The 21,584-nt window shown below is 47.5% G+C and overlaps 1 protein-coding gene across 11 annotated transcripts in view; it reads left to right on the top strand.

Annotated features, from left to right (window-relative positions):
* The first annotated feature begins 17,500 nt into the window (after positions 1-17,500).
* The window catches only part of SMARCA2 (SWI/SNF related BAF chromatin remodeling complex subunit ATPase 2), a 128,982-nt gene continuing 124,898 nt past the window's right edge, over positions 17,501-21,584 (top strand). For 2 of the 11 annotated variants that reach the window (XR_014542965.1, XM_083592785.1), the window contains exon 1: positions 17,501-17,659. The gene's annotated coding sequence lies outside the window, so the exon portion shown is untranslated. The other 9 variants (XM_083592792.1, XM_083592787.1, XM_083592779.1 and 6 more) reach the window with 7 other exon arrangements.

The following is a 21,584-nucleotide window of genomic DNA, read 5'->3' as shown; positions in this document are numbered from 1 at the left end:
CGGCGTGACAGTTTCCGCCGAGGAGTGGGTGTTCCTAGGGGAGGTCCTGAAACCCCCCCACTGTTCTCGCTAGAAGTATCTCTGAGCTCTCCCTCCGACTCACTTTCCCTTGGAACTCCACTTCTCCCCCTGCTGGTCCCCTCCTCCGCTGAGTGGTCTCTCTCACCCTCCATGAGCCCTTTCACCTCCTTCGTCTCAGATGACAGTTCCCTGACACACAGAGACAAAAAGGGGCAGCTTTCTCTTTCCAAGAAATACGGTATTGTCTCAGAAAGCTTGCAATCGTGGCACAAGAGTTAAGGAGCTGGAGCGTGACTTCTGTTTTCACACACACACACACACACACAGCCCCCCACTGCCATGACTTAAGATTTTACATTCATTAGTTTTGATCACTTCAGAGAGATTGTACTTAAGAAGATAGCTTGAGCAAGATAATTAGAATAATGAAGTCTTGCTTGGTCTCCTATGGGTTGATCCTTTCAAGCCAAGTGCAAAACGAGATATTATAGGAAGAATGAAAAACCAGGATTTGTATTTTATAAGACAGATTCATCCAGAGGACGCTACAGAATGTAACGTTCCCTTCCGTCTTTGTGCTTGCTGGTATATTTATTTTGAATGTCAAGCCCTTCTGAAAGGGGTAATTATCGATGGTTAGACCTGGAGAGCATGATGGGTCTTAATAGTGCCATCTAAATACTCTGTCTCAGCTTTCATATTATAAACAGACTCAGACTACAATTATAAAGTGGGGAGCTGAACTGTTGCTACCGCACAAAATATGACCTTGGTTCTGATGAGCTATTTTTCTTCTTAGGAACGTATAAAAGGATTCATTCCTAGAGATGCATTAGTTTCCAAAGAAATAAACAACAACGGCCTACTTCCCTCCACACGGCATCCTGTGCTTAAATAGCACAGAATTGTTTGGGTCGTATAATCGCAAGCTAATTTCTACTTAACTCTCTAAAACAGTTGGCAAGGCAAACAAAGAAGAAGGGAGCAGGAGCTACAAATTATAAGCTGAACGACCACGGTCAGTTTAGTTTTGAACATGCATCCATAAATCTCCAACATGGAGAGGGCCTGAAAACACATACAAAGTTATATATTACATATGTCCGGAACTCTATATGACACTCCGTCAAGGATGAATTCCACAGACAAAGTATTTATGCCTGCTAACAAACCAGGATACAGACACAGATGTCCTTCTGAGACCTTCAGTAAAAACTGGCCAACTTCACATTATGTAAGACATCCAAATAACAGAGTTGGATAAAAGATCCTTCTCTGAACTGCAGGCAGAACCAAGTCTCTAGGGTCACCAAGTCTCTAGGATCACCAAGAACTAGGGTCTCCCTGCTGTCTACTTTCCTACCTATTTAGAAATAGGTAGCATTCAGAGACATCACCTTGCCAACAAAGGTCCGTATACTTAAAGCTATGGTTTTCCCAGTAGTGATGTATGGAAGTGAGAGCTGGACCATAAAGAAGGCTGAGCGCCGAAGAATTGATGCTTTTGAATTATGGTGCTGGAAGAGACTCTTGAGAGTCCCATGGACTGCAAGAAGATCAAACCTATCCATTCTGAAGGAAATTAGCCCTGAGTGCTCACTGGAAGGACAGATCCTGAAGCTGAGGCTCCATGACTTCGGCCACCTCATGAGAAGAGAAGACTCCCTGGAAAAGACCCTGATGTTGGGAAAGATGGAGGGCACAAGGAGAAGGAGACGACAGAGGAAGAGATGGTTGGATACTGTTCTCAAAGCTACCAGCATGAGTTTGACCAAACTGCAGGAGGCAGTGGAATACAGGAGTGCCTGGTGTGCTCTGGTCCATGGGGTCACGAAGAGTCGGACATGACTAAACAACTAAACAACAACAAAGCATTCAGAGGCACCTGTTAGACTGACAAAACTTTGTCATGGGCAAGCCTGTTGATCTGCATTGTGGTAGAGGAGCTGCTTGTCTAGTTATGAGGCTCCAAGTATCTGAGTTTTCATTTTGAACCACAGGCTCCATCTTGGAAGAGAAGTGCAACTGGGTCTTAAAGGTGGAAGCTGTGATTCGCCCTCTTCCCTGCACCTCACGCCCTGCTTGAATGCAGCATTTTTTAAACAGTGGGCTGTGATACACCAGTGGACCTTGGGGTGTTTTCAGGTGGGTCTCCATACTGCAGCCTCTCCCATCCAGTTCCTGCCCCGTCTGCTAGCCATGCTAGAGCATTTTGGTTGGGCCAATGCAGGACCATCAACTTTTTGAGCAAAGTTGTCTTGGAGAGAAAGAAATTTGGTGGTAAGGTAAAAAGGTAAAGGACCCCTGGATGATTAAGTCCAGACAAAGGCGACTCTGGGGTTGCGACACTCATCTCGCTTTCAGGCCGAGGGAGCCGGCGTTTGTCCACAGACAGCTGTCCATGTGGCCAGCATGATTAAACAGCTTCTGGCACAACGGAACACCATGACGGAAGCGCACGGAAACACCATTTACCTTCCCGCCACAGCGGTACGTATTTATCTACTTGCAGTGGTATACTTTCAAACTGCTAGGTTGGCAGGAGCTGGGACAGAGCAACAGGAGCTCACCCCATTGTGGCGATTCGAACCGCTGACCTTCTGATTGGCAAGCCCAAGAGGCTCAGCAAAAGGAAGGAAGGGAGATGTCTCTCCTCTGAGGGGCTGCTGAGGGAAATCAGAAAGTGGTAGAAAAGGTTAATATTTACTAATAGCTGTGAAGAAGCTCTGTTTATCTGAGTTAAGTTTCAATGGGCACTGGTTAATTTGTACTGGAGTAATACTACTACTACTACTACTACTACTACTACTACTACTACTACTAATTTATTATTTATACCCCGCCCATCTGGCTGGGTTTCCCCAGCCACTCTGGGCGTCTTCCAACAAAACACTAAAATACAATAACCTATTAAACATTAAAAGCTTCCCTAAACAAGGCTGCCTTCAGATGTCTTCTAAAAGTTTGGTAGTTATTTTTCTCTTTGACATCTGGTAGGAGGGTGTTCCACAGGGCAGGTGCCATTACCGAGAAGGCCCTCTGCCTGGTTCCCTGTAACTTGGCTTCTCACAGGGAGGGAACCACCAGAAGGCCCTTGGAGCTGGACCTCAGTGTCCGGGCAGAACGATGGAGGTGGAGACACTCCTTCAGTGCAGGAAGTTTTCTATCTGGTCCAGTGGCAGTTCACTTCACCTTCCCTTGGGGTTTAGCTGACCGCCGTGTGGAAGGGCCAGTGTGAGAGTTATCCGGAGTTGGCGGCTTGATGTTCGTGGATTCAGCCAGGTGAAGATGATGGCAGAGAAAGAGGGTGTGGGAAGAAGGAAGATGCGAGTGGCAGGTGGAGGGGCCGGGGGGGGGCTGCAGACTTCATTGAATTGCTTGGTGAAGAGACTAGGGAAGACCCTGCCTGCAGCGCTACGAGAGAGGAGGGAGATGCAGCCGGGACTGCTGGGCTGCGTCCACATTACCTGCAAGGTCATTTATTCTTTTTCTCAATTTGGATTGAAACCGCTTTGTGGAGGGGAGCTGATCAAAAGGCACAGCTTTTTGCAAGAAGGAAAGTGACTGTACAATGCACTGGAAAGTGCAGGTTGATGCTTGCTTTGACACAACATCATCTAACCTCCCCACCAACAAATCAGGATGCAGGAGTGTTAAATAGCCGACGTGGTTTAATCTCCTTGAAAACAAATCAAGACGAATGCTCCATAAACATATATTCTGGAAGCATGTGGTGCAGCTGCAATGGAGTGCAGAAAGACTTAGGTCTAATTCACCGCTTGGCACTGTTTGGCTTGGAAAGGGCCTTCATCGTTTCCCCTGTCATTTTCCTTGTGGTGCTAGACTTCTTCCGCAAGGGATGGGACATGCCAGACATACTATTGTTAAGGTTAAAGAAAGGGCCATTACGATTTAATTTGAGAGTTGTGATGCACCAGTTGTACAGTTAAATTCTGATTAGCAGTTCTGAAATTTAACATTAAAATCTCTTATTAAGGAAATTTCTGGTGATCCCTGGCAGTGGAACAGAAATGCATCTTTTTCCTGTTACTTGAAGAGGTCGTGATTTCTATTGGTATTAGAATTATCTCAGACATTCCCTTTTTAATTTGTTTATTGAAAGGCTTTCCATGACAGCTACTGCTCTGTTATGAAGTACACAATTATTCCCACACAATGCATCGTCACTATAGATGCCCTCAAATTTAATTTGATGTTATTGTCCTCTAGCTTAAATTAGTCAATATTAAAATAAAATAAAAAATAAAGAAATCTTATTTTCCTGTTGGCTGTTTCCTGAAAAAGAACAATCTGAATATAATGAGAAAATGAAGCAGACACGCTGATTGGCCTTCCATGTAATCCCATTCCCAACAGTTTTCAGTTCCAAAATCCTCTGGTTATCAGAATGTGCTGTTGTGTTAATTTTACCCACATCTAATCAATACCAGTCATCCTGAAAGATGAATGTTTTTAAAAATGGCAGAAAGAGATTTCAAAATTTATCGGGGGGGGGGGGGGGCAAAAGGCCAAGGATAAAACATAAAATACTTACAGATGTAAAAGATACAGGCGGGTTTGCCCTCCCAGACCTTAAATTGTATTATGAATCTGCTTGTTTGGTATGGATCAGGGACTGGATGAGATTGGATAAGCAAAGAGGCATTAGAACTAGAAGGACATGACAACAGATTTGGCTGGCACGCATTTCTATGGTACGGGAAAGGGAAGGTTCACAAAAGTTTTTACAACCATATAATCAGGAAATCACTAATGAGAGTATGGGAGAGATACAAAGACTTATTGGAACAAAAGACCCTGTGGTGGCTTTCACCACATGAAGCATTACTGCTCAAACCACTTGGAAAGAAAGGAAAATGGCTCACATATGTTGATTTATTAAAGGACCATGATGGGGGGGGGGAATTACCCACATCTAAGTTGATAATGCCAGCCGTGTTAAGAAAGATCTCTGTCCTGGACACTCAGCGTCAAAGAGACGTACGTTATGTACCTTCAGAAGAAGATAAGAAGAGCTCTGCTAGGAGTTGTGGAGGGAGAGAGGGAGAGCAATAGAGAGAGAGCATCCCCTTCAAGTGTCCCGATTTTTCAGGGACAGTCTCAGAATTATGAAAGCCATCTCAGGATCTGATTTGATCCCGGAATGTGTCCCTCCCCCCCCCCCCCCGTGCTGCCGAGCTCAAGGAGGAAGATGGGCCGGCTTTTGTCCTTTAATGTGCTGCCATCTGCCTTATTGCTTTTTTTTATATATAATAATTGTTATTGATTTTAACATATAAATTATAAAATGTACCACAAAACTTATCACTTATACAATCTTTTTAGACTTCCATCAGCACCTCTGATAATCCACCGTTTTAACCACTTCTTATACATTTCTTAACTTTATATTGCCTTTAAGTCACTTAACAAATTATCCTTCCCCTTATCTGTTTTTGCAATACTTCCAGCAATACTCCTCACAGAACTTCTTGCAAACCTACAAACGTCGTCTGATCTTCACAAATACTTTTCAAATAGTCTGTAAATTTACTCCAGTCTTCTGTGAATTTCTGGTCCGGCCGGTTTCGAATTCATCTTGTTAGTTTATCCTGTTCTGCATAGTCCATTAACTTCATCCCCCATTCTTCAATTGTCGGTAATTCTTCTTGCTTCCATTTTTGGGCCAATAATATTCTTGCTGCTGTTAGTGCATATAAAAAGAGCTTACATTCCTTTCTGTTTATATCACTCCCAACCATACCCAGTAAAAATGCTTCTGGCCTCTTTATAAATGTATATTTCAACATTTTTTTCAATTCATTATATATCATCTCCCAGAAGCATTTCACCTTTTTACATTCCCACCACATGTGATAAAATGTTCCCTCTTTTTCTTTACATTTCCAACATTTATTACTGACTTTGCCTTATTACAGGGCAGATTTGAGGGTAAATCATACGCGGAACGATTCTGCCCCTGCGGCTTGATGGAAGTAGAAATTGTCTCTCATTATGTTGCTGTTTCTATGGGGATATAAGCTCGGTATTTATCACTCCTGTTATACAAAAATCTCCAAATGGGTCCAAACTTCAATTTCTAAAACTCCTGGTAGAGGACAAGGATCTAGAGATCACGCTAAGGGTGGCCAAATTCTGTGCAACTGCCAGAAAACTTAGGGAACAAGCTGTACTACTAAAATGATTAAGGTTTTAAATGACAATTTTAGGTTATATTTTAGTGATCAAGTCCCAGAATGGACCATAAGCTTTCCTCAGGCAATTTTGCTGACCAGGATAGCTGGCAGGCTCAGAACCATTCGAAAAACATCAGCATTAAAAAATATTATGAGACTTATTACAAGTTAAAAGAAAACAGTGGGGGTTTTATGGGGGGGTGCCCATTATATTGCAGCAAATAAATTGTTGTTGTTGTTGTTTAGTCGTTTAGTCATGTCCGACTCTTTGTGACCCCATGGACCAGAGCACGCCAGGCACTCCTGTCTTCCACTGTCTCCCGCAGTTTGGTCAAACTCATGCTGGTAACTTCGAGAACACTGTCCAACCATCTCGTCCTCTGTCGTCCCCTTCTCCTTGTGCCCTCCATCTTTCCCAGCATCAGGGTCTTTTCCAGGGAGTCTTCTCTTCTCATGAGGTGGCCAAAGTACTGGAGCCTCAGCTTCAGGATCTGTCCTTCCAGTGAGCACTCAGGGCTAATTTCCTTAAGAATGGATGCGTTTGATCTTCTTGCAGTCCATGGGACTCTCAAGAGTTTCCTCCAGCACCATAATTCAAAAGCATCAATTCTTTGGCGATCAGCAAAGAAATACCCTTCCCTATTTTTACCCCACTTCCATCACTCCATGCAGTGTCTGTACTGCTGCCACTGTTGAGACACAAAAAGTGGGACTCCATTTAACACATTAAAAATATGTTGACATCGATGTCTCATAGAAAAGGGTGAATATTGTTTGCAAAAGGACAAGAGATCATGGTAGGCATTGTGGACTAGATGTAAGCCAGGACTTCTCAACCTCAGATAAGGCATTTGTCTTCCTTCTGAGAGATCAGCACTAGGACGCACAAAGCAGAACTGATTAGGGAATGACTTTGCAGAATGCTTTTCCATTAGGGCTCTTTACATCGTAAAAGGTGGGTCTCTGCTACAGCAATGTGCTTCCTCTGGGCTTTGCACTTTTTTTTTTTTTTAGAAAAAGAAGAAATGCCGTTTTTGCCCTAGAAAAGAATAATTTTCCTTCGGGGAAAAAAAATAAAATCTATTTTTACAACAGTTAGCTCGGAATGCATGTGTGTGTTTTAAAGAAGTCTTTTAAAGCATTAAAACAAAGACAAATATTTTATTTTTTCAAGTACTCCTTCGAGACCTTGATCTTCAGCAGAGACATAAAATGTGCATGAGCTATTACTGCTGCAAGTTAGAAGAATGAACTTTATATTTTCAGACAACAAATTAGCTGGGGAGCTAATTTGTATTTTCTAACCAGAACAAAGCCTACTGCCTTTCGACTAGAATAGGCTTAAAGGAAAAACTGCAGTAATTAGTCACTTCGTGCCCATAATACTGCACTTAAGTAAATATCCACTATTGGAGGGTGCCTGATACAAAGTCCTCCAAGGCCGGGGGAAGCCTGGAAGTTCTCATCATAGGAGTTTGACACGTGTGTGTGTGTGTGTGTGTGTGTGTGTGTGTAAGTAAAATCTGTGCACATTTGTTCGAGGGGAAAAGTCAAGTAACAGCTTTAGGTTTCTGGCACCTTAGGCAAAACATTAAAACACTCAAATGTCCTGGAAGCAGGCAAACGACCAACTAGGTGTGTCATTCTCATCCTCTGCAGTCTGCCTTATCCTCCCATCATTTCTCATGATACCTAACCTGCCGAATTTTTTTGTTCTATTATTATTATTATTATTATTATTATTATTTTATTTCAATTTATCAAAAGATCGCAGGGCAGGATCCAACATTAAAAGCACATTACACACATCAATGATAAAAACATAATAAAAAGCATCCTGGAAGACAGCCTAATAATAATAATAGGAATCAGAATAACAGTCTGCATGGTTAAGCTTGCCTGATTCCCTCCTGATCGAAACATTTCGATGTGTTCAGGGAGCAGTTCTTAATCCCCCCTCCTGGACCACCTAAGGGGTCTCAGAAGACCACTTAATAGACATCATTGCCACCACCGTTGTCAAAAACAGGGCCATGCTATGCAAATCACAGACCCAGGGCCAGATTACTGAAGAGGAAGAACCCTTTTAGCTAGGAAGAATTAGCAGGAGTGCACCAGCATTGTATTAGGAAAGTCATCAGCTCTTGGCTTTGCAAGCCTGTTTGAGGCAGTCCTGACCAGGGGGAGATCTATCAACCTCCACTGTCGGGGGGCAGGGTCAAAACCAGATTCTCAGTTGTTCCACCCCCTTTTTGCAAGGCAACTGAGTGGTGCTTGTGGGCTACAAATGGCCCGTGTCTCATGGCTCGAGAACTTCTGTGTTAAGGCATTAGAAACCACATGGAGATGCAGTGGGGACATCCTGAAGGAGGAGCCTTTGGTACAAGCTTCAAGGCATGTGTATTAATTTAAAAGGGTACATTGGACCCTTGTGAAGCCGTTTAAATTAAGCTATGGCAGACATTGTTATATTTCACTATTAATTTCTTCCATCATGGAACCCAAGGTGGCAAGCACATGACTCCCAAGACAGTCACCCATCCAGGCGTTGACCAGACTCAGACTTGCTTAAGATACGGCCTCATGTGCTCCCAGACAATACTCTTGAGATGATCTGTATATAGTTGGAAGGGATCCCCAGTGCTCAGCTAGTCCACCTCCCTGCAGTGCAGGAACCTCAGCTAAAGCATCCATGACAGATGGCCATCCAACCTCTACTTGAAGACCTCCAAGGAAGGAGAGTCCACCACCTTCCATCCCACTGTCGAACAGCTCTTACTGTCAGAAAGCTCTTCCTGATGTTGAGTCAGAACCTCCTTTCTTGGAACATGAAGCCACTGGTTTGAGACCTACCCTCCAGAGCAGGAGAAGGCAAACTTGTTCCTGCCTCCATGTGACAGTCCTTGAACTATTTGAAGATGGCTCTCATACCTCCTTTCAGTCTCCTCTTTCCCAGGCTAAACATACCCAGCTCCTTCAACCACTCCTCATAAGGCTTGGCTTCCAGTCCCTCGATCATCTTGGTTGCCGTCCTCCTCTGCACATGTTCCAGCTTCTCAACATCCTCCTTAAATTGTGGCACCGAGAATTGGGTGCCAGAAGAGCAGCCAGGTGATGCTCTTACGATGTGGGTATGTGCCTACGTATCAAAGATATCGGAGATATTATAAGCGCAGCATCTTTAGTCCTCCATTGGGAGACGATTACTTTTGCATTTTCCTCTGCAGAGTCATCAAGCCTGTAGTAGGAACATGATTAATTATGTCTCTTTTCTCATTCTTTGACGTTTCTGCTCGAAGTTGTTTTCACCTTCTCGACTGACCTGCCTCTTTTCTTCTCTTCTCCCCTCCTCAGCACTCTTTGGGCCAGATTATGATCTCAGCATCATGCTGTCACTTAGATTAGAAACTGGCGAGGTGCCTCGACTTTTCTTTCCTCTGCTTGATGATCTGCCTCTCTCTTTTTTAAAAAAACGGTCTTCATTGTCGGCTCCCCCAGTGGGAGGTAAACGTCTCAGGTATCCTTGACTACAGCTCAACCACACATTCCCCAATTGCTGGCCAGCTGGAGCCATTCCTAGGGCGACGCCACCTTGGAAATGGAAGGGGGTGGCCTCTCATTGCCATCAACAGAGGGACATGTTGGCACATCAGAGATAAACATGCTCTCTCTGGCCACTTTAGGGAGGGGGGCTTCTACCAGGCCTGACGTTGCTGCAATTGGTTGAGGACACGGGTAGCATGGAGAACAGTTGTCCAAGGATAGAATGAAAAATACAGTGAAAAACAGGGACCAGATTTATCTTCTCGGCAATGCCACTTCTGTGCCAAATGGGCTTGAGCCGATATTGCAGTCACAGCTAGCTTGGAGGTGGGCCCAGGAGAACTTCTCAATGCAAAAATGGGTACAGCGTGAGCAGTCTGCAGCAACAGCTCTGCTGTTAAAAAGGAAACGAGTCTAGCCATTGGCTTGCCTTCAAATTTTGCTCTTGCACTTTAGCGTAAAAACCAACTATTGCATGTAAGCAGTCACATTTCACTATCAGCTCTGTCTGAATGCCACGAGTGCCACCAGTGTATGTTAAGTATAGAAACAATGGGTTAATGTAGGCCTTTTCAGAAATCAGACACTGCATATTTGGTGGGGATTGGCAAAGAGCTGGTGTATTTGTTCAGGAAATGCATGTGGTGGAACATTGAGGGGCACTATTCCATTTCAGATGGGCAATTATGAGCTTGAATCAATTCCCTCATCAAAGCATGTTGCATGTGGAAAGGGAACGTGGCATAGAGAAGGCTGTTTGGGCTCAACTTTGGGCCAAAGACGAGTCTGAAAAGAGTGGAGAAACTGCAGAAAATTTGACAAAAATAGTATTCCCTTTTGTTGGAGAGGTGGGCATTTCTACAACATGCCCTGAGTGTTTGGGACAGGGTGGGCTATAAAACTAAATGAGTGGGTAATGATTGGCTGTGGTCTCCCACAACTGGTGTACACACAGTAATAAATCTATCTGTCATATCCTCACGAGTGAAGATACATACCTGGACTTATGTTAATAACCTACACATAGATGTGCAAGGATGCTGCAATGCATGGAGGAAACCATGGTTCCGAACAAGATGATCCATGCAGGTACATTTCACGTTCTCTTGGTGGATGGATGGAGAGGTGCAGAAGACAACCTGGGAGGCCATGATTAGGAGAAAGGGAATAGTAGTGGGGAAGGTGTTCTTAACTCTCCCCCAACCATTGTCAATCAAAATTGTCTCCCGAGGGAGCAGAAAAGTGTGGGAAAGTTTATATAATTTAGCAGAGTTTAAATGATCCCCTGTTTGAGTTTATGCAGCAACAAGCTCGTTTGAGTCCTATCAATAATTATACCTTCCTGGTTGATAATCCCTTTCAGTCCCTCTTAAAGAAAACACACATGAATCTGAATCATATTAACATAAAATAATTTACTTTCAGATTCATTCAGGTTGACAGAGTTGTTCCTGAAGGCAGGCTTAGGTTACATAACAGATAAACTATATACTAGATAGTAGTGAGTCATGCAAAGACTGCATCCGAGCAGTTGCCAGTTAACACTCCTTGCAGCAACCGACCAACCTGCCTGCCACATAGAGGCAGTTAGTCCTCTCTCGGAATGTTGACTGACAGCTTTATATCCCAGAAAAAGACTATCTATGTATGCAACCACGGCTGCGTTGATGTTATTGGCCCAGAGATGGGAAGAAGATAAAGTCCCTACCAGAAACGAATGGCAGATTAAGTTGATGGATTATGCCAAAATGGCCAAAATGACCAGAAGAATCAGAAATCAGGAAGACCAAAATTTTAACAAGGAATGGGGGGAATTTATAACTTACCTTAAAGACCATTGCAAACTGTTAAAATTGTTAGTAGCATTGGAATATCACTTGTAGTTTAATGGTGAATTTAGTGGATATTACGGAGAGATAAAAGATTTGGATTATTATAAAAGATGCAAGAGGAAATGATTAACAGTAGGACCCACAAAGGGGAGGAGGGAAATCTTGAGAGATTTCTTGGAATCTTGTTTTAATGTTGTATGTTGGATATCTGACTGTAAAATTTTAATCTGAAAAACCAAATAAATACATTTCTTTTAAAAAATGCCAAAAAAACACCACCACCAGAATTGTCTCCTACACGTTGCTCTTCCTTCCATGGGAAGGAAAATACATTATCTTTCCTCCACTGGAAGGAAAGCTGCTGCTGGAACAGGTTTTGAATGAGAGAATCAGCCAAGGGGTTGAGGTTTAGCACCACTCCAAATACAAACGTCTTCCCCTTCCAACCACAACCTTGTCTTAAAACAAACGAAGGCTATAAACAATGGTGTTTAGCCTTTCTTTGGGCCCGCTGTGATGCTCAGAAACTGTACTAATGGGAATGGGAATAGTGCATTGTGGAGCCGCTTCGCTTGCAGGAAGCAGCTCAGGAGTGCAAATGCCTTTCCGAGGAGTCAGCCCTGAAGCACCATGCAACAAATACGCGGCGCTGTGGGTTTTGCCAGATCTAATCTTCCATTCCTTTACCCACCGGTGCAATTTACTTTGAAGTTGCAGAAGCGAGGCTTAAGCTCTGGTGATATCAGGAGATGACATCAACATTGTTCTTCCATGTAAATTGCAAAAGGTCCCGAAAATGCCAGAGGATTGCCTCATGCCTTACAACCTTCCCGGCAGCCAGAAGTGTCTCTGATTCCAGAAAGATAAGGAGCTGCTTGGCTGACAACTCAAGCTCTCAGATGTTCCAAGTCCAGCCTTGTGACCACATTGCCTTTTTCCAGCATCTAACTGAAGCTTTCTGGAGGCAAAGATATGAGCTACATTGAGGGATGCTGCCTGAGATCCTGTACTTGTCCTTGCCTGGTTTCCTGCCTTGGCCCCGTTGGACTGATTCCTTGTGGAATCCTTGGATTCGGGATCAGACCTGGACCGGTTGCTCGGGTTAACCCCCAGGCCCAGCACACAACATGGCATTTCTCATGCTGATTTCTGATGGCTGCAACTAGCTATAAAATAAGCATAGCTGCAATCAGGCTGGAATGGTTTTGCTCAGGAAAAAGCAGGACTCCGCACAGCTAAGAATACAACTGAGAATGTTCATTACACTGCAACGGTTCAGAAATCGCAAATTTGGTTTGGATTTGTTTGTTTGGCTTTTGCTGATAAAAACAGTCTTTTCTTATAAGTCAATTTTGAGCATATATTTGTCTGCACTATAAGTTTGGGATAAAGATATTAGTTTAAAAACCACCCGTGTCCATGCAAAGTGGGTGCAATCACTAATTTCTGGACGGATTTCTGCTGTTAGTCTAACTCCCTTTTGTAGTCAAAGCACAGCTTTTGATGCTGAATTAGTACAGGGAAGCACATCAGTGGCCCATAGCAATGGGCAACATGGGTCTCATTTTGTGGGGCTTACAGGACACCCCCAGGCACAGCGCACCCCTTCTGACTTGACCTGTCCTGCTGCACCAAAAAGAATAATCATTAAATAAATAAATAAATAAATAAATAAATAAATAAATAAAATTTATTTATACCCCGCCCTCCCCGGCCAGGGCAAGACTCAGGGCAGCTAACACCAGTAAAATTACAGTAAAAACATAATAGGGGAAAAAACCAACCAATTTAAAATACAGGTTAAAATGCAATTTAAAAAGCAGCCTCATTTCAAAAGTAGCCCATAAATCAAAACCGTAAGGGGAGGGAAGACATAAGGGTTAGACTGAGTCCAAACCAAAGGCCAGGCGGAACAGCTCTGTCTTGCAGGCCCTGCGGAAAGATGTCAAGACCCGCAGGGTCCTAGTCTCTTGTGACAGAGCGTTCCACCAAGTCGGAGCCAGTACTGAAAAGGCCCTGGCCCTAGTTGAGACAAATCTAACTACCTTGCGATCTCCAAAGTGTTGTCATTTGTGGACCTTAAGGTCCTCCGCTGGGTATACCAGGAGAGGCGGTCCTGTAGGTATGCCAACAGTGGAGAAACAAAGCTAGCACTGTTCTTTTGCTATTGTGTTCTCCATCTCCATTGGGTACCAAGAACCAGGGCTTCTTTTCAGCCAGAACTCGCAGGAACGCAGTTCCAGCATCTCTCAGGTGGGCCCCATTGTCATCATGAGAGAACAAGAGTTCAGGGAGAGTCCTGGCACCTCTTTTTCTAGAAAAAATAGCACTGCCAAGGAGCGGCCCCCTTCTTGGCATCTAATTTGGAAAACGGTCCTCAAGACCATTTGAGTTGTGTGTCTCTGCATTAGTACATACACAAAGTATCAAATGTGGTGACAGTAATAATAATACAACAAACACCACCACAACAAACATACTAGTGGATAAATGTACAACTCTATCTTAACAAGTTACATGTGCAGTAAACGTTCATTTATCCAGTCTGTATAACGTTTACTGCACATGTAACTTGTTAAGATAGAGTTGTACATTTATCCACTCCATGTTTACAGTATCTCCAGGCTTTGTCTTCTTGCACATGGCACCTTAGTATGTTTGTTGCTTGAATGGTTACAAGTCTATCTCTATTCTATTATTCTAGTAAATTTGGTTTTATACTTATAAGCCAGTTTGTGGTGGTTGTTTTGTCGTATTATTGTCTTTGCATTAGTACATCAGCAGGACACTTTTGGTCCACCTTGACAAAATCTGGTTGTTCCCCTCCCCCCCAACCCCCCAAGCTTCGTTTAACAACTTGAAGAATTCCTTCTGTTAAGTGAGTAATCTTTACATATACCACGATCAACCTGCACAGCAGTATTTTATCCCTTCAATTGTACTTTATGATTTTACATATTTAATTTATCTCTTCCGAGGGATTGTGACTTGCCACTCTCATTTTACGGCCAGAATACTTATGGCTGACATCTATTCCTCTGCAATATTTTACGCAAGAGGAAGGTCTCTGTGCAGACACTAAACCAATGGTCCCCAACCTTTGGTCCTCACCTCTGGAGAGAATGAAATAAGCCACTTATGAGTCAAACCAGGACTCCTTCCTGTGGCTTCAGCTGAGTTTAGCACAACCATTCAAGATCCAACAGGCCTCTAACGACATCAGCTCACAGTACGATTTGTAGGCAACAAAAGTAATCAGTGCTTTGACTCTCAACGTTTTATTTTGCCCAAGAGATTAGTTTCATGTCTCCCCTTCCTGTATCCTTCTGACTGAAAGAAATGGTCATTCAGTTTGATTTCTGCTGAGTTCAAGGCCAGCCTAGGCGAGATGCTGTGGAGGGAAGCTCCCCTCTTAGGTCTGTTCTGCTTACTCCCCAGCAGAGATAAAGGGCAGAAGGACTGCGGATTCATCTTGAATATTGGGGAAAGGGTGCAACTGGACAAAGGTGTCCGAAACAGAAACTGGAGGGGAGAAAATCTCCTCTCTTTGTGCTCCCTTTCCAGCTATGTTCTTTTGACTCCACAGAATCCTGACCATGTTGAATCAGAAGACCTATTAGATTAAACAGGCTTACTCCCAGGTAAGCGTTGTTAGGGTTGCACCATAAAATTGTGCCTGGAGATCAGGGGAAAAACAAACTTCAGACAAACGTGCCCCACATTGCTGACCCACGCAGCCATAATCTCTGATCACGTTTCACCTCTGCCCTTGCTCGCTTCACTTTTAACTGCCCTATTTGTGAGTGCAATCAGGTTACTACTACTAAAAAAAATAAAACTTTATTATTTAAAAGTCTGGGGGTCAGCTTATTGAGTCTAAGGGAGAGACACACTGCAAGTTCCCTGGGTCACAGTTCAGATCCTGTGCCTCTTAGGCGATTACTATAGCATGAAGCCAAACTCCAGTTTTTGTGTATGTGCGCTTGCTTATATTCTTGCATGTTTTATAGAAGACCCCTTCACAACAAGATTCGGATGACCAAGTCTCAGGAGGGAGAGGTGCAAAGCTGTCATGTGGCTTTTCTGCCTAGGGGACCCACATTTCCCGGGAATGCTCTGCTGTCCCCTTGCTGGACGGCCCATGGATGAGGCACAGCTGTCCGTCTCCAGGGTCCATTTCTTATCTTGCATGAAGAGCTTTCTACAATACCTGAATGTTGTCTCCAGAGATTGGCAGCAAGTGCAGTATTTTCACCCTGTGGCAAAGGTCGGGAACGCTCAGACCGCCTTGCACTACTGGTGCCAAACACCCATTAAAGCGTTGTCCCTTATTTTATCAAACCAAGCTTTTGCTACAACAGACATGGCTATGTCTCAGGAAATGTTTAATCACGCAATCCCTCTCCCCCCCCCCCCAGCATTTTCTTTCAAAAAAACAAAACAAACCCCCAACCGAAAATCTTAGGATGCTGTGTGCCCCCTTGTCTGGGTGAAATCACCCTGCATAGTGATAGGAGGATCACTCTATTAAAGTGGTCCTGGCATACCGATTCTAGCCAGAGAGGAATCTCTCTAAATCCTAGGCTTCTGGAAGTGATTGACAGGGATAGAATTTTATGAGTGGACGAAACATATTAGCCAGGATGGGCTTGCTGATTTTAAAACGCTTGTGGAAAGCACCTTATTGACACGGAACTCAGGGCAGAATTTACTGCTGAAGATGAGATGATGCTAAGCTTTACAGACTTCTAATTAAAAATGGGGGTGGGAAGAGGACATGTCCAAAAGGGGAGGTTTGCATCCATTAAAACAGTTCAGAGGGAAGGAAAAACTCAGCTCCCCAGCAGGAAAAAAAACCGATTCATGAGCACAGTCAGTTCCAAAGCATCTCATGAGTTTTAGGAAGCAGAGCGAGGAGGGAAAAAACACGGAAAATGACACCACTTACTTTCGCTAGCCCTAAGCGTCAGATTTAGCCCCAACTTCCCAGCCAGCACCGTAGCAGCCTTGTTAGCATACAGATGGCATTGCTCAGAGAGCTGCGAGGTGCCGCCTCTCTGCTGCCTGTTTTCTCCCGGGGAATGCTTAGTAAACAGCCGTGCTGCCGGACTTCCTCGAGGGGCACTTCAAAGTGGAAAGGGCAGCTGGATGGGGCCCTCCTCCCTCTTGTCCCCGAGGGAAGCTCCCCTTCCACAGATTGGGAAGCCCCCGCTTGAAATTGCAGCAGGCAGAACCAGGACCTGCAAAGCTCAGGTGGCGAGAGCCAAGGCTGCAGGTTCGATCCCCGTCGGGGGGCAGATTGCAGGGGGTTGGACTGGATTATCCCGGGGTCCCTCCCAGCTCTGCAATTCACCCGATCTCCTGCCAAGCATGCAAACAAGGGGCCTGGGAAAAGCAGCCTTCAGCCCTAAGCCCGCTTCCTCTCGCCTTTCCTTCCGGCAAGCCCCGTCCAGGTTCCAGCACCTTCTTCCCCCGACCCTCTCGCGGCCAAATGCAGCCAGGCTCCTCTCCATCTCTGCGCCAGGAGAAGACTCTGCCAACACAGCGGTGCAAAAATGCAGGGGGGAGAAGGCGGGCGTGCATCTCTATCTATGTGCGTGCGGGTGTGAAATGAACCCATGCAAACATCGCGCATCGTCCCAGCTGATCCGCGCGCACCTTGCACCCGCCCGCCCCGCCGGCCTCCCCCTCGGAGCGGGTCCCCGGCTCCGCCCGCCCCTTCCCGAGCAGCCTCGGGAGCGACTCCGCCTGCTGCTGGAGGGGGCGGGCGGGCGGGCGCCCTGAGTGGCAGCGGGGGGCCTCCAATCGGGAACCCCTCTCCGCCCTCGGGGCGGGCGCTCCGTCTCGGCGCCGTCCAGTCGGAGGCTCCCTTTGGGCGGCGCGGGAGGGGGGGGGCGCGCGTGGGAGGAGCCGGGGGCGGCGCGGGCGCGGAGGAAGAGGCGGGGATGGCCGCGCGCCGTGAAGTCATCGGCATAATCCGGTGGCTCGCGCTGGATCTACTCCGGGTGACTCAGAGATAGAGGGAGGCAGGCAGAGGGATCTGGCGCGGCTCTCTCCCCCAGCAAGGTAAACGTCCCCCGGCGCATCCTCCGCCCTGCGCTGCGCCCCCTCCGCGGCTCGCCGGATCCTCCACTTCGCTCGGGGCTCCCGCTTCCCCCAAATATGAGAACCCCCCCCCAGCAAGTCCCTTCCCCCTCCCCACGTAAACAAGTCTCCCCGGGGTCCCCCTCCGTAGAGTGCGGGCGACTTCTTCCCGGCGCCCTTGAAGAAGCCAAAGACCCCCAAGAAAGTTTTTTTTGGGGGTCGCGATCCCCCTTCCTTTTCCTATTCCCCCCCCCCCCGGAGGAAAGATCCTGCCGGATCGCGCCCTTGGCTCGCCGCTGACTTTGTGAGTCAGCTGCAGCTGGAGAACGGAAGGTCGCGGGAGCGAGGAAAAGGCTGCGCGGCGGCGGCCGAGAAGCCGGAGAGAGGCAGCAGCTGCTGCTGCTCAGGTTGCTTCGCTTTCCAAAGCGAAGAGCGACCAAAATAGGCTGCGAGGGGCCGCCGGGTCGGGCTGCCCCGGCCCTCCAGCGCCTGATGGACAGAGCTGCGTTCGGGTGGCTATAAATAAACAGCGGCGCGCCGAGGAAGAGGAGGATCCCCGCGCCGGATCTGCAGGAGGAATCTGCCCGGGAAAGCGAGGCAGGTGCCGGGGGCGGGGGCTGCAAGTTCGCGCGGCGTCCTGCCCCAAGGAAGGCAACGTCGGGGGGTGGGGTGGTTGCGGGGGTTCCCCGGTCCCTCCCCGGGGTGGAGCTGCCGCCGGGGGCAGGGAGATCCAAGATGGGGAGGGCGGCATTCGGCAGCCGAGCGCAGGAAGGCCACGATAATCTCCCCGCCCGACGGTCACAAACATTACGCACACAAGGCGCAGCAAGGTCTCCAGGGGCCGCTGTCCTCGCTGCCTCCTAGTTGGGCGTCTCAAAACTCAAAAGGAGATCTGGGTGGCTGCCCAGCGCCCCGTCAGGGCTCCTTTCCGCTGCTGCGAAGGTGTCGCCGTGCGCGTCCCAAAATAGCCTGGCTCCCGCCCCCCTCCCTCGGAGCAGGAAGGCGCTGTCTTCTCATCTTTAAACCCCCCCCCCCGCAGTACATGCATTCATAATATTTCCGGCGAGGGGGCACGAATCGGCGAGCCGTTCTCCCTTTGGAGAGGGCTTTGCGCGCCCGGACGCAGTGGCGCGTTGGTGCGCCCTCCCCCGACGGGCGCCTGCCTGCTCCTCCCTCGCCCCGTTGGTGGCCGTTTCTCGGCCGGGAAGGAAGGGGCGAAAAGTTTTTTGGGGTGGGCTCTCAAGTGCGGGGAGGCGCTGGCGTCGGGGGCGGCGGGCGGAGCAGGCGGGCAGCTGGAGGCCGCGTCTCGGTGCGCCGAGCTGGCTGGCTGCGAGAGAGGAAGAGGCGAGGTCTCGGCGCGCAGGCTGGGCTGGCTTTGGCATCTCTCCTCCTCCTCCTCTGCTCTCTCTCCTTCCTTCCTTCCTTCCTTCCCTCCGTCTGCTCGGAGAACCAGGAAGTCCCCGCGGCCGACGAGGACGCGCCCTCCCGTCTGGCCCGGTGAGCGGGGCGCCGAACTAGGCCTGCCTGCGCCGGGGAAGCGCGTCCGGGGCTCGCCTTCGGGGCTCCCTTCGGAAAGGTAACGCGCCCTGCAGCAGCAGCCGGGATCCGCCTCCCCTCCCCCCCGACGGGGGCCGGGACCGAGTGCGCGTTCCGGGGCTGCTTCGCTCGGCTTTTCCGGCGCGCGCGCCCGCGCCCTGCAAACTGGAAGCGGAGGCCTCGGCAGCCTGCAAAAGTCCCGGAAGAGTCTCGGATCTGGAGCGAGGTGGCGCGCGCGTGGTGGGTGGGGAGGACGGGGCGCCCCACGCGCTGCAGGCGAGGATCCCAAGTTGGGCAACTTTGCCGGGGCTCCCGGGAGAGGCCCCGAGTCTCTTATTCGTGGCCGGCGCCATGGCGCGCGCGCGCGCCGAGCCCGCGAGGGTTTCCCCAGCCATTTGCACGAGGCAAGAGGAGCCGAGGGACTCCTTTCTGGCGACGGGGCGGCCTTGCAGCTTCAAGGGACCGCGCCGGTTGCGTTGCAGCGCCTTGCAGAGTTGCAAAGTTTTGCAGAGCCCCGATTCGGGTTCATGTGCACCAAGAAATGGTGGAGCCGCCGCCGAACTTGGAGGGGTTTTTTATTTTTTTGTGCGCCCTGGCCGTGAACGTGGCCTGTGACCCGACGGCCTTGGGGCGCCCTTGCCTCCTTCTCCGCCCTCGGCGGCTCCTTCGAGGTCCGGGCAATGAATGCAAAGGCCGCCTGGCCTTGCTGCCCTGCTATGCAGCGGCGTGTTAGGAGGTGGGGCAGCTTTTGCTGAGCGAGTTGGCCCATTGTTATGCAAATTGCAGGCACACTTTCTCTTTGTGGACCTAATTGCCCTGCTAGTTTCATTCTTGTCTCTCTCCTCCCTCCCTCCTCCTCCTCTCCAGTCCCTTTGTTACTGCAGGGAAGGGGGGAAAAAAGATATAGCTGCAGCAGGACAAAATTAGAGGCAGATTTTTTAAGTCCATCTGCAATTCATCAGATGCATAAAACAAAATTCCTTGTTGGTTGTGAGCATTTTGAAGCGCATTCGAAGTTAAGCGTATCGGGTAACAGATGTGGGTTTGACAGAGGTGAAGGCAATGCTTCATTAAGCAAGAATTTCTTTTGCTCTGTGTCTCTGCTTTAAGGACGGTGGGATTTCATGAAAAGTGTTCGCCACCAGAGCTTGTTCAAAGCAGCCTTGGATCTCTCCTTTTGTTCATTTCTGCCGTGTCACATCTGAGGAGGGCTTTGACCAACACCTGAGGCTGCAGACTGACAAGGGGAAAAAAGTCCTCCAGCTAAAAACGTTATATTGTTAGTGCTGGAATTCTATTTAATACACGCTTTTCAAAAGTTTAGCTGGAATTAATATCCACCCTGTTGCATGTGACGACTTCTGCTTTGCTTTGAAGTGAAGATCACAAACTGCAGAGGGAGGTTTCCTCTGCAAATTTTATTTCTCTTTTAAACCGTTAAACTCCTGGTTATTATTGTTGTAACCTTCGTGATCTGGGCATGAAGACTTCTCAGCTGGCAGCAAATGGGAAGACGGACACAAATCCTTTGAAGTATTTCCAGTGTGTTCCCGTGGTCTCTGCTGTTTGGGAAGACAATTGTGTTTGAAGTTGCCTGCTCCCCCAATTTGCTCAGAGTTAGCTTCAGCTGAGATTCTCTCAAGTGATTACTACCTGAAAGCTAATCTGACATTCCTTCAAGGAAAGAAGATGATGTAGCCCTCGTTTTAACCACAGTTCTCAAACGTAATGCGGGGATAAAGTTTGCCACTGTTAGATTATGGTTCTTAGTGTGAGTTTTTGCATTTTGTAACTTTTCCCCGTGGGACAGCCACATAGAACCCCTTGCGGCAACACCAACAGAAAGTCCTGTGGCATTTTGGAGACTTGACATATTTTCCACGGGACCGACTTTTGAGGGTCAGTCCATAGAAGCGAATGCTATAAGACATTTGCTAGTCTTTATGGTGCCAGAAGAACCCCCAAAACCTCTGGTATTCTGTCACGTTGCTTTGGCTTTTTAAGACATAGCTGTCAACTTTTCCTTTTTCATTCCTATTCGGAATAAGGGAATTTCCCTTTAAAAAAAGGGAAACGTTGACAGCTATGTTGTTAAGAGCTTTGCACAGAGTGATCGATGCTTTGGGCTCCTACTTTTTCATGCCTCCTTCCCAGCAGGCTACCATATTCTCTTAAAGTTCCCAGCTAATGCCTTCTTCGTTGGATGTTAGGAGACGGCGCTTGTCTTCTAAATTGGCTTGACGGTCCCTCGTGGAGTGGAGCTGCCTGGGTCCTTTGCACGATGCAAAGCTCCTCTTCCGAATGGTTGCTGTTCCTTCTTGCCCACCTGTTGGCTCTTTGTTCTGCCTCTCAGGCCGTGTCTCCCTCCGGC

Source organism: Podarcis filfolensis, assembly GCF_964270895.1.
Source record: "Podarcis filfolensis genome assembly, chromosome: 17".
NCBI lineage: Eukaryota > Metazoa > Chordata > Lepidosauria > Squamata > Lacertidae > Podarcis > Podarcis filfolensis.
The sequence above is the reverse complement of the archived record's forward strand: the minus strand, read 5'-3'. Positions and strand labels throughout refer to the sequence as shown.